Source organism: Pseudophryne corroboree, chromosome 1, assembly GCF_028390025.1.
Source record: "Pseudophryne corroboree isolate aPseCor3 chromosome 1, aPseCor3.hap2, whole genome shotgun sequence".
Classification (NCBI taxonomy): domain Eukaryota; kingdom Metazoa; phylum Chordata; class Amphibia; order Anura; family Myobatrachidae; genus Pseudophryne; species Pseudophryne corroboree.
The window spans coordinates 1,203,077,192-1,203,087,665 of NC_086444.1; the positions used below are offsets into that span (position 1 = coordinate 1,203,077,192).

A 10,474-nucleotide genomic window follows, 5' to 3' on the forward strand; every position below is an offset into this window, starting at 1 on the left:
AATCTCAGGTTTTGGATTTCTTGAAAATGGATAACAGCTAACATCATGTAGTTTTTGCAATCCAAAACCCAAAATTAAGATTTAAAATCCAAATTCTGAACCGAGGGACTCGCAATGATCGTATCTCCTCAGGAGAACAAAGTTCAGGTGGGTTTGGATGTCTAGAGAACTGGACCGCACACCTCTAATAGATACACAGCATGGCTGTAGAAGATGTAGGTCACGTGAAAATTAAAGGGCGGTTGCTTTTGTTCAGCCAAACGTTCCAATAAATGTACACCATTCAGTAGTGTCCTGGTCTCATTACATACGTCACGGGCACTCACACTCTGTACTTGTCACATATCCCACCACCTTTCTCCTTATCACATATGTTCCTTCATTCTCTGTCCCATCGTCACACATGCAGCATGGTTGGCACAGGAGTCAGCATTTCACATCTCACATCCCTGGGGTCGTGAGTTACGTTCCTGGCCAGGACACTATCAGTGAACATTTTTATGTCTGCCTATGTTTGTGTGAGTCTTCTCCGGGTGCTCTGGTATCATCCCACACACCATAAAAGCTGGTAGTCTAATTGGCTTCTGGCACAAAATTAAAGTGTGTATGTGTTAGAGATGAGCGGGTTCGGTTCCTCGGAATCCGAACCCCCCCGAACTTCAGCCTTTTTACACAGGTCCGAGGCAGACTCGGATCTTCCCGCCTTGCTCGGCTAACCCGAGCGCGCCCGAACGTCATCATCCCGCTGTCGGATTCTCGCGAGGCTCGTATTCTATCGCGAGACTCGGATTCTATATAAGGAGCCGCGCGTCGCCGCCATTTTCACACGTGCATTGAGATTGATAGGGAGAGGATGTGGCTGGCGTCCTCTCCGTTAGAATAGATAGAGACACTTGAGTTGATTACTTAGTAATTTTGGGGAGCATTAGGAGTACTCAGAGTGCAGAGTTTTGCTGATAGTTACTAGTGACTGACCACCACCAGTTTTATTTATTATTTAATATAATCCGTTCTCTGCCTGAAAAAAAACGATACACAGTCACATACCATATCTGTGCTCAGCCTCAGTGTGCTGCATGATAATATCATCTATATGTATATCTGACTGTGCTGAGTGCTCACTGCTCACACAGCTGAATTGTGGGGGAGACTGGGGTGCAGTTATAGCAGGAGTACAGTGCACACTTTTGCTGCCAGTGTGACTGACCAGTGACCACCAGTATATTGTCTGCCTGAAAAAGTTAAACACTCCTGTGGTGTTTTTTTTTTTTTATTCTATAAACGCATTCTGCTGACAGTGTCCAGCAGGTCCGTCATTCATTATATTATATAAATATTTACCTGCAGTAGTGTTATATTTTTTTTGTTCATCTCTATCATCTTTATCATCTCTATATTAGCAGACGCAGTACGGTAGTCCACGGCTGTGGCTACCTCTGTGTCGTCAGTGCTCGTCCATAATTGTATACCTACCTGTGGTGGGGTTTTTTTTTCTATCTTCTTCATACTAGTAGTTTAGGAGTCTGCTGACAGTGTCCAGCAGGTCCGTCATTATATTATATATACCTGCAGTAGTGATATATATATATTTTTTATATCATTATCATCTCTATACTAGCAGACGCAGTATGGTAGTCCACGGCTGTAGCTACCTCTGTGTCGTCAGTGCTCGTCCATAATTGTATACCTACCTGTGGTGGGGTTTTTTTTTCTATCTTCTTCATACTAGTAGTTTAGGAGTCTGCTGACAGTGTCCAGCAGGTCCGTCATTATATTATATATACCTGCAGTAGTGATATATATATATTTTTTATATATCATTATCATCTCTATACTAGCAGACGCAGTACGGTAGTCCACGGCTGTAGCTACCTCTGTGTCGTCAGTGCTCGTCCATAATTGTATACCTACCTGTGGTGGGGTTTTTTTTTCTATCTTCTTCATACTAGTAGTTTAGGAGTCTGCTGACAGTGTCCAGCAGGTCCGTCATTATATTATATATACCTGCAGTAGTGATATATATATATTTTTTATATCATTATCATTTCTATACTAGCAGACGCAGTACGGTAGTCCACGGCTGTAGCTACCTCTGTGTCGTCAGTGCTCGTCCATAATTGTATACCTACCTGTGGTGGGGTTTTTTTTCTATCTTCTTCATACTAGTAGTTTAGGAGTCTGCTGACAGTGTCCAGCAGGTCCGTCATTATATTATATATACCTGCAGTAGTGATATATATATTTTTTTTATATCATTATCATCTCTATACTAGCAGACGCAGTACGGTAGTCCACGGCTGTAGCTACCTCTGTGTCGTCAGTCACTCGTCATCCATAAGTATACTAGAATCCATCCATCTCCATTGTTTACCTGAGGTGCCTTTTAGTTGTGCCTATTAAATATGGAGAACAAAAATGTTGAGGTTCCAAAAATAGGGAAAGATCAAGATCCACTTCCACCTCGTGCTGAAGCTGCTGCCACTAGTCATGGCCGAGACGATGAAATTCCATCAACGTCGTCTGCCAAGGCCGATGCCCAATGTCATAGTACAGAGCATGTAAAATCCAAAACACAAAATATCAGTAAAAAAAGGACTCAAAAATCTAAAATAAAATCGTCGGAGGGGAAGCGTAAACTTGCCAATATGCCATTTACCACACGGAGTGGCAAGGAACGGCTGAGGCCCTGGCCTATGTTCATGGCTAGTGGTTCAGCTTCACATGAGGATGGAAGCACTCAGCCTCTCGCTAGAAAAATGTAAAAAATTAAGCTGGCAAAAGCCCAGCAAAGAACTGTGCGTTCTTCGAAATCACAAATCCACAAGGAGAGTCCAATTGTGTCGGTTGCGATGCCTGACCTTCCCAACACTGGACGTGAAGAGCATGCGCCTTCCACCATTTGCACGCCCCCTGCAAGTGCTGGAAGGAGCACCCGCAGTCCAGTTCCTGATAGTCAGATTGAAGATGTCAGTGTTGAAGTACACCAGGATGAGGAGGATATGGGTGTTGCTGGCGCTGGGGAGGAAATTGACAAGGAGGATTCTGATGGTGAGGTGGTTTGTTTAAGTCAGGCACCCGGGGATACACCTGTTGTCCGTGGGAGGAATATGGCCATTGACATGCCTGGTGAAAATACCAAAAAAATCAGCTCTTCGGTGTGGAAGTATTTCAACAGAAATGCGGACAACATTTGTCAAGCCGTGTGTTGCCTTTGTCAAGCTGTAATAAGTAGGGGTAAGGACGTTAACCACCTCGGAACATCCTCCCTTATACGTCACCTGCAGCGCATTCATCATAAGTCAGTGACAAGTTAAAAAACTTTGGGCGACAGCGGAAGCAGTCCACTGACCAGTAAATCCCTTCCTCTTGTAACCAAGCTCACGCAAACCACCCCACCAACTCCCTCAGTGTCAATTTCCTCCTTCCCCAGGAATGCCAATAGTCCTGCAGGCCATGTCACTGGCAATTCTGACGAGTCCTCTCCTGGCTGGGATTCCTCCGATGCATCCTTGAGTGTAACGCCTACTGCTGCTGGTGCTGCTGTTGTTGCTGCTGGGAGTCGATGGTCATCCCAGAGTGGAAGTCGTAAGCCCACTTTTACTACTTCCACCAAGCAATTGACTGTCCAACAGTCCTTTGCGAGGAAGATGAAATATCACAGCAGTCATCCTGCTGCAAAGCGGATAACTGAGGCCTTGGCATCCTGGGCGGTGAGAAACGTGGTTCCGGTATCCATCATTACTGCAGAGCCAACTATAGACTTGTTTGAGGTACTGTGTCCCCGGTACCAAATACCATCTAGGTTCCATTTCTCTAGGCAGGCGATACCGAAAATGTACACAGACCTCAGAAAAAGACTCACCAGTGTCCTAAAAAATGCAGTTGTACCCAATGTCCACTTAACCACGGACATGTGGACAAGTGGAGCAGGGCAGACTCAGGACTATATGACTGTGACAGCCCACTGGGTAGATGTATTGACTCCTGCCGCAAGAACAGCAGCGGCGGCACCAGTAGCAGCATCTCGCAAACGCCAACTCTTTCCTAGGCAGGCTACGCTTTGTATCACCGCTTTCCAGAATACGCACACAGCTGAAAACCTCTTACGGCAACTGAGGAAGATCATCGCAGAATTGCTTACCCCAATTGGACTCTCCTGTGGATTTGTGGCACCGGACAACGCCAGCAATATTGTGTGTGCATTAAATATGGGCAAATTCCAGCACGTCCCATGTTTTGCACATACCTTGAATTTGGTGGTGCAGAATTATTTAAAAAACGAGAGGGGCGTGCAAGAGATGCTGTCGGTGGCCAGAAGAATTGCGGGACACTTTCGACGTACAGGCACCACGTACAGAAGACTGGAGCAACACCAAAAACGCCTGAACCTGCCCTGCCATCATCTGAAGCAAGAAGTGGTAACGAGGTGGAATTCAACCCTCTATATGCTTCAGAGGTTGGAGGAGCAGCAAAAGGCCATTCAAGCCTATACAACTGACCACGATATAGGAGGTGGAATGCACCTGTCTCAAGCGCAGTGGAGAATGATTTCAACGTTGTGCAAGGTTCTGCAACCTTTTGAACTTGCCACACGTGAAGTCAGTTCAGACACTGCCAGCCGGAGTCAGGTCATTCCCCTCATCACGCTTTTGCAGAAGAAGCTGGAGACATTGAAGGAGGAGCTAACACTGAGCGATTCCGCTAGGCATGTGGGACTTGTGGATGGAGCCCTTAATTCGCTTAACAAGGATTCACGGGTGGTCAATCTGTTGAAATCAGAGCACTACATTTTGGCCACCGTGCTCGATCCTAGATTTAAAACCTACGTTGTATCTCTCTTTCTGGCAGACACAAGTCTGCAGGGGTTCAAAGAACTGCTGGTGAGAAAATTGTCAAGTCAAGCGGAACGCGACCTGTCAACATCTCCTCCTTCACATTCTCCCGCAACTGGGGGTGCGAGGAAAAGGCTATGAATTCCGAGCCCACCCGCTGGCGGTGATGCAGGGCAGTCTGGAGTGACTGCTGATGCTGACATCTGGTCCGGACTGAAGGACCTGACAACGATTACGGACATGTCGTCTACTGTCACTGCATATGATTCTCTCACCATTGAAAGAATGGTGGAGGATTATATGAGTGACCGCATCCAAGTAGGCACGTCAGACAGTCTGTACGTATACTGGCAGGAAAAAGAGGCAATTTGGAGGCCCTTGCACAAACTGGCTTTATTCTACCTAAATTGCCCTCCCACAAGTGTGTACTCCGAAAGAGTGTTTAGTGCCGCCGCTCACCTTGTCAGCAATCGGCGTACGAGGTTACTTCCAGAAAATGTGGAGAAGATGATGTTCATTAAAATTAATTATAATCAATTCCTCCATGGAGACATTCACCAGCAGCAATTGCCTCCACAAAGTACACAGGGAGCTGTGATGGTGGATTCCAGTGGGGACGAATTGATAATCTGTGAGGAGGGGGATGTACACGGTGATATATCGGAGGATGATGATGAGGTGGACATCTTGCCTCTGTAGAGCCAGTTTGTGCAAGGAGAGATTAATTGCTTCTTTTTTGGTGGGGGTCCAAACCAACCCGTCATTTCAGTCACAGTCGTGTGGCAGACCCTGTCACTGAAATGATGGGTTGGTTAAAGTGTGCATGTCCTGTTTATACAACATAAGGGTGGGTGGGAGGGCCCAAGGACAATTCCATCATGCACCTCTTTTTTCTTTCATTTTTCTTTGCGTCATGTGCTGTTTGGGGAGTGTTTTTTGGAAGGGCCATCCTGCGTGACACTGCAGTGCCACTCCTAGATGGGCCCGGTGTTTGTGTCGGCCACTAGGGTCGCTTATCTTACTCACACAGCTACCTCATTGCGCCTCTTTTTTTCTTTGCGTCATGTGCTGTTTGGGGAGGGTTTTTTGGAAGGGCCATCCTGCGTGACACTGCAGTGCCACTCCTAGATGGGCCAGGTGTTTGTGTCGGCCACTTGGGTCGCTTAGCTTACTCACACAGCTACCTCATTGCGCCTCTTTTTTTCTTTGCGTCATGTGCTGTTTGGGGAGTGTTTTTTGGAAGGGACATCCTGCGTGACACTGCAGTGCCACTCCTAGATGGGCCAGGTGTTTGTGTCGGCCACTTGGGTCGCTTAGCTTAGCCATCCAGCGACCTCGGTGCAAATTTTAGGACTAAAAATAATATTGTGAGGTGTGAGGTGTTCAGAATAGACTGAAAATGAGTGGAAATTATGGTTATTGAGGTTAATAATACTTTGGGATCAAAATGACCCCCAAATTCTATGATTTAAGCTGTTTTTTAGGGTTTTTTGAAAAAAACACCCGAATTCAAAACACACCCGAATCCGACAAAAAAAATCGGTGAGGTTTTGCCAAAACGCGTTCGAACCCAAAACACGGCCGCGGAACCGAACCCAAAACCAAAACACAAAACCCGAAAAATTTCCGGCGCTCATCTCTAGTATGTGTCCATGTGATAGCTCCACTGCGGCAGGGACTGATGTGAATGACTGACAGACAATACTCTCTGCAAAGCGCTGCCCAATATGTGTGTGCAATACAAAATAACATAATAAATAAAAATAAGAATTTACTCACCTGTAATTCTATTTCTCGTAGTCCGTAGTGGATGCTGGGACTCCGTAAGGACCATGGGGAATAGCGGCTCCACAGGAGACTGGGCACAACTAAAAGAAAGCTTTAGACTACTGGTGTGCTACAGATCCAGCGAGCAATCGTCTGCTTTGAAGCAGGTGCACCCAACTTGTTGGGCGCATACAGGATAAATAGCGAGTCAGTCTTTCTGACTCCAGCTGTCCTGGAAACATAAATTTTCAGGGCCCTAACTACGTCCAACAACTTGGAAGCCTCCAAGTCATTTGTAGCCGCAGGCACCACGATAGGTTGGTTCAGATGAAAGGCTGATACCACCTTAGGGAGAAATTGGGGACGAGTCCTCAATTCTGCCCTATCCATATGGAAAATCAGATAAGGGCTTTTACATGACAAAGCCGCCAATTCTGATACACGCCTGGCCGAAGCCAAAGCCAACAACATGACCACTTTCCACGTGAGATACTTCAATTCCACGGTTTTAAGTGGCACAAACCAATGTGACTTAAGAAAATCCAAAACCACGTTGAGATCCCAAGGTGCCACTGGAGGCACAAAAGGGGGCTGAATATGCAGCACTCCCTTAACAAAAGTTTGAACTTCAGTTAGTGAAGCCAGTTTTCTCTGGAAGAAAATCGATAGAGCCGAAATCTGGACCTTAATGGAACCCAATTTTAGGCCCATAGTCACCCCTGACTGTAGGAAGTGCAGGAAACGGCCCAGCTGAAATTCTTCCGTTGGTGCCTTCCGGGCCTCACACCACGCAACATTTTTTCGCCATATGCGGTGATAATGGTTTGCGGTTACTTCTTTCCTAGCTTTAATCAGCGTAGGGATGACTTCCTCCGGAATGACCTTTTCCTTCAGGATCCGGTGTTCAACCGCCATGCCGTCAAATGCAGCCGCGGTAAGTCTTGGAACAGACAGGGCCCCTGCTGCAGCAGGTCTTGTCTGAGCGGCAGAGGCCATGGGTCCTCTGAGATCATTTCTTGAAGTTCCGGGTATAGTCAGAAAAGGGGGGTTTTGGGTTTGGGAATACCGCACAGGATCAAAAAAAGAGAGATATGAAAGCAGTAAATAAGATATTGACTCCGAGAAAAACTGACTGATTAGACGGTAGTCTAAGATGAATCACCTTCTACCATCAGAATGAATCTCTATCGGCAGACAAAAATGGTGATTGTCAGCGGTGCTCCCAAAGGTCCAAACGTATTTGAATTTAGGAAAAGAAGAAAAAATGACCTTGGGTGGGAGCACTCATTCCCGGAGAGTTATTAGTAGATATGATGTCTGTATGAGTAGTAATGTGATAATGAAAAGATTAAAACATAACTTTTAATAATCTATATCTAAAAGGCTAGGTACACTAATTTGAGTTTACTGTAAAAGAATTTTTACTTTTGTTTTGAAAAACACAAGATACCCAATTTGATAATAAGATGGCTATGAACTTTCTTAAGCCATATAAAGTTAAATCTGCGAATATATTAATGGATAGTTACTGTGATAATTCAGTATCTGGCAAGCAAATGCCCATCCCTCCGTTGGTTCAGTGCAAACACCCATTCAATTCCACTGGAGACCCACAACACCTGGTATTCCCAAATGGTCTCCCACTGAAGTACTGACCAGGCCCAACACTGTATCGCCTCCAAGATCGGACGGGATTGGGCATACCCAGTGTGGTATGGTAGTGGGTGACGTATGGAAAAGGGCAGAGATTGCAACTGATTGCGGGATTTGTGTTATTGTGCCAGTTTTAGCCAAGTACAATCCTCCTTAAAATTTGTTGACCGTCATTGCACCAATTTAGCGACCCAAACACATGGGTATGCAGAGGTTAAATCATATGGTCAACAAGAGTTGATAACATAAGCCTCTATTGTTTTTGTTCGTGGCGTGAGGCAAAACAAAAATAGTAGCCTATTATGATTTAAGGCATGTATAAAGAACAAACACAAAATTCCAATGAGCCAAGTGTCTGTTATTGCAGATTAAATCTGTCAGAAAAGCAAAAATTGAATAGTATCAACAATGGAAGGATTGGCTAAATTAGCACACAGATATATAGGTAGATGTGCTTTAAAGTAATATATATTTTGCTGCAATAGGTTTTAGACAGTGTAAACCTATATTTTGCTGCAATGGGTTTAGACAGTGCAAACCATGAACACTCGCATACCAGCAGCTGATATAACCAATACAATTGTTGCCATAAATTTAACATGTGCTGATACTTAGAAGCCAAATGTAAACTTTTTATATAGAGAAAGCACACATTGTTGCAGCTACCACTGCCCTGCACTGTGTTATAATTATATATTCAATTTACAATTTTTAAAGATACAAAACAGCCTAGACAATTTGCAGGCAGAAATTAGTGGCTAAATGCCACAAGTAATAGTGCAGTTAGTCATAGATAGCACCTATAATAAATTGATGTGTGCTTGACAAAGAAAAAGACGGCTATTTTCCGTATATAAACCATAAGAAGCAGCTCAAATAATTATCAGACAAAGAAATGGCAACTGAATATCACGGGTAGCGGTGTAACTATTAGTGCACAACACCTATAGTTAGTGATTCTAAGCATGTGCTTGCATCTCAAAACCAGCAAGATGAGATTACCCAAATAAATATTGGGTTGATGGTGGTGGTGGGGGCAGTGAACAGGGGGGGAAGGGGGAGAGAGGATACTTATGTGATTGTGGGTCACGGAGAGCGCTCTCACGTGACCAGTCTCAGACCAGCAACGGAGGATAGGAGACCGGGCGAGACGGCCAGCCTGCACACCGCACGGACATAGGCGGCTCGGCGGCACTCGACGGGACGGGGAGGCGCACGGCATAAGTATCCTCTCTCCCCCTTCCCCCCCTGTTCACTGCCCCCACCACCACCATCAACCCAATATTTATTTGGGTAATCTCATCTTGCTGGTTTTGAGATGCAAGCACATGCTTAGAATCACTAACTATAGGTGTTGTGCACTAATAGTTACACCGCTACCCGTGATATTCAGTTGCCATTTCTTTGTCTGATAATTATTTGAGCTGCTTCTTATGGTTTATATACGGAAAATAGCCGTCTTTTTCTTTGTCAAGCACACATCAATTTATTATAGGTGCTATCTATGACTAACTGCACTATTACTTGTGGCATTTAGCCACTAATTTCTGCCTGCAAATTGTCTAGGCTGTTTTGTATCTTTAAAAATTGTAAATTGAATATATAATTATAACACAGTGCAGGGCAGTGGTAGCTGCAACAATGTGTGCTTTCTCTATATAAAAAGTTTACATTTGGCTTCTAAGTATCAGCACATGTTAAATTTATGGCAACAATTGTATTGGTTATATCAGCTGCTGGTATGCGAGTGTTCATGGTTTGCACTGTCTAAACCCATTGCAGCAAAATATAGGTTTACACTGTCTAAAACCTATTGCAGCAAAATATATATTACTTTAAAGCACATCTACCTATATATCTGTGTGCTAATTTAGCCAATCCTTCCATTGTTGATACTATTCAATTTTTGCTTTTCTGACAGATTTAATCTGCAATAACAGACACTTGGCTCATTGGAATTTTGTGTTTGTTCTTTATACATGCCTTAAATCATAATAGGCTACTATTTTTGTTTTGCCTCACGCCACGAACAAAAACAATAGAGGCTTATGTTATCAACTCTTGTTGACCATATGATTTAACCTCTGCATACCCATGTGTTTGGGTCGCTAAATTGGTGCAATGACGGTCAACAAATTTTAAGGAGGATTGTACTTGGCTAAAACTGGCACAATAACACAAATCCCGCAATCAGTTGCAATCTCTGCCCTTTTCCATACGTC

At 44.5% G+C, this 10,474-nt stretch overlaps 1 pseudogene; it reads right to left on the bottom strand.

Moving 5' to 3' along the window:
- Nucleotides 1–8,206: 8,206 nt before the first annotated feature.
- Nucleotides 8,207–8,325, bottom strand: LOC134933618 (5S ribosomal RNA; annotated as a pseudogene).
- Between the last annotated feature and the right edge of the window lie 2,149 nt (nt 8,326–10,474).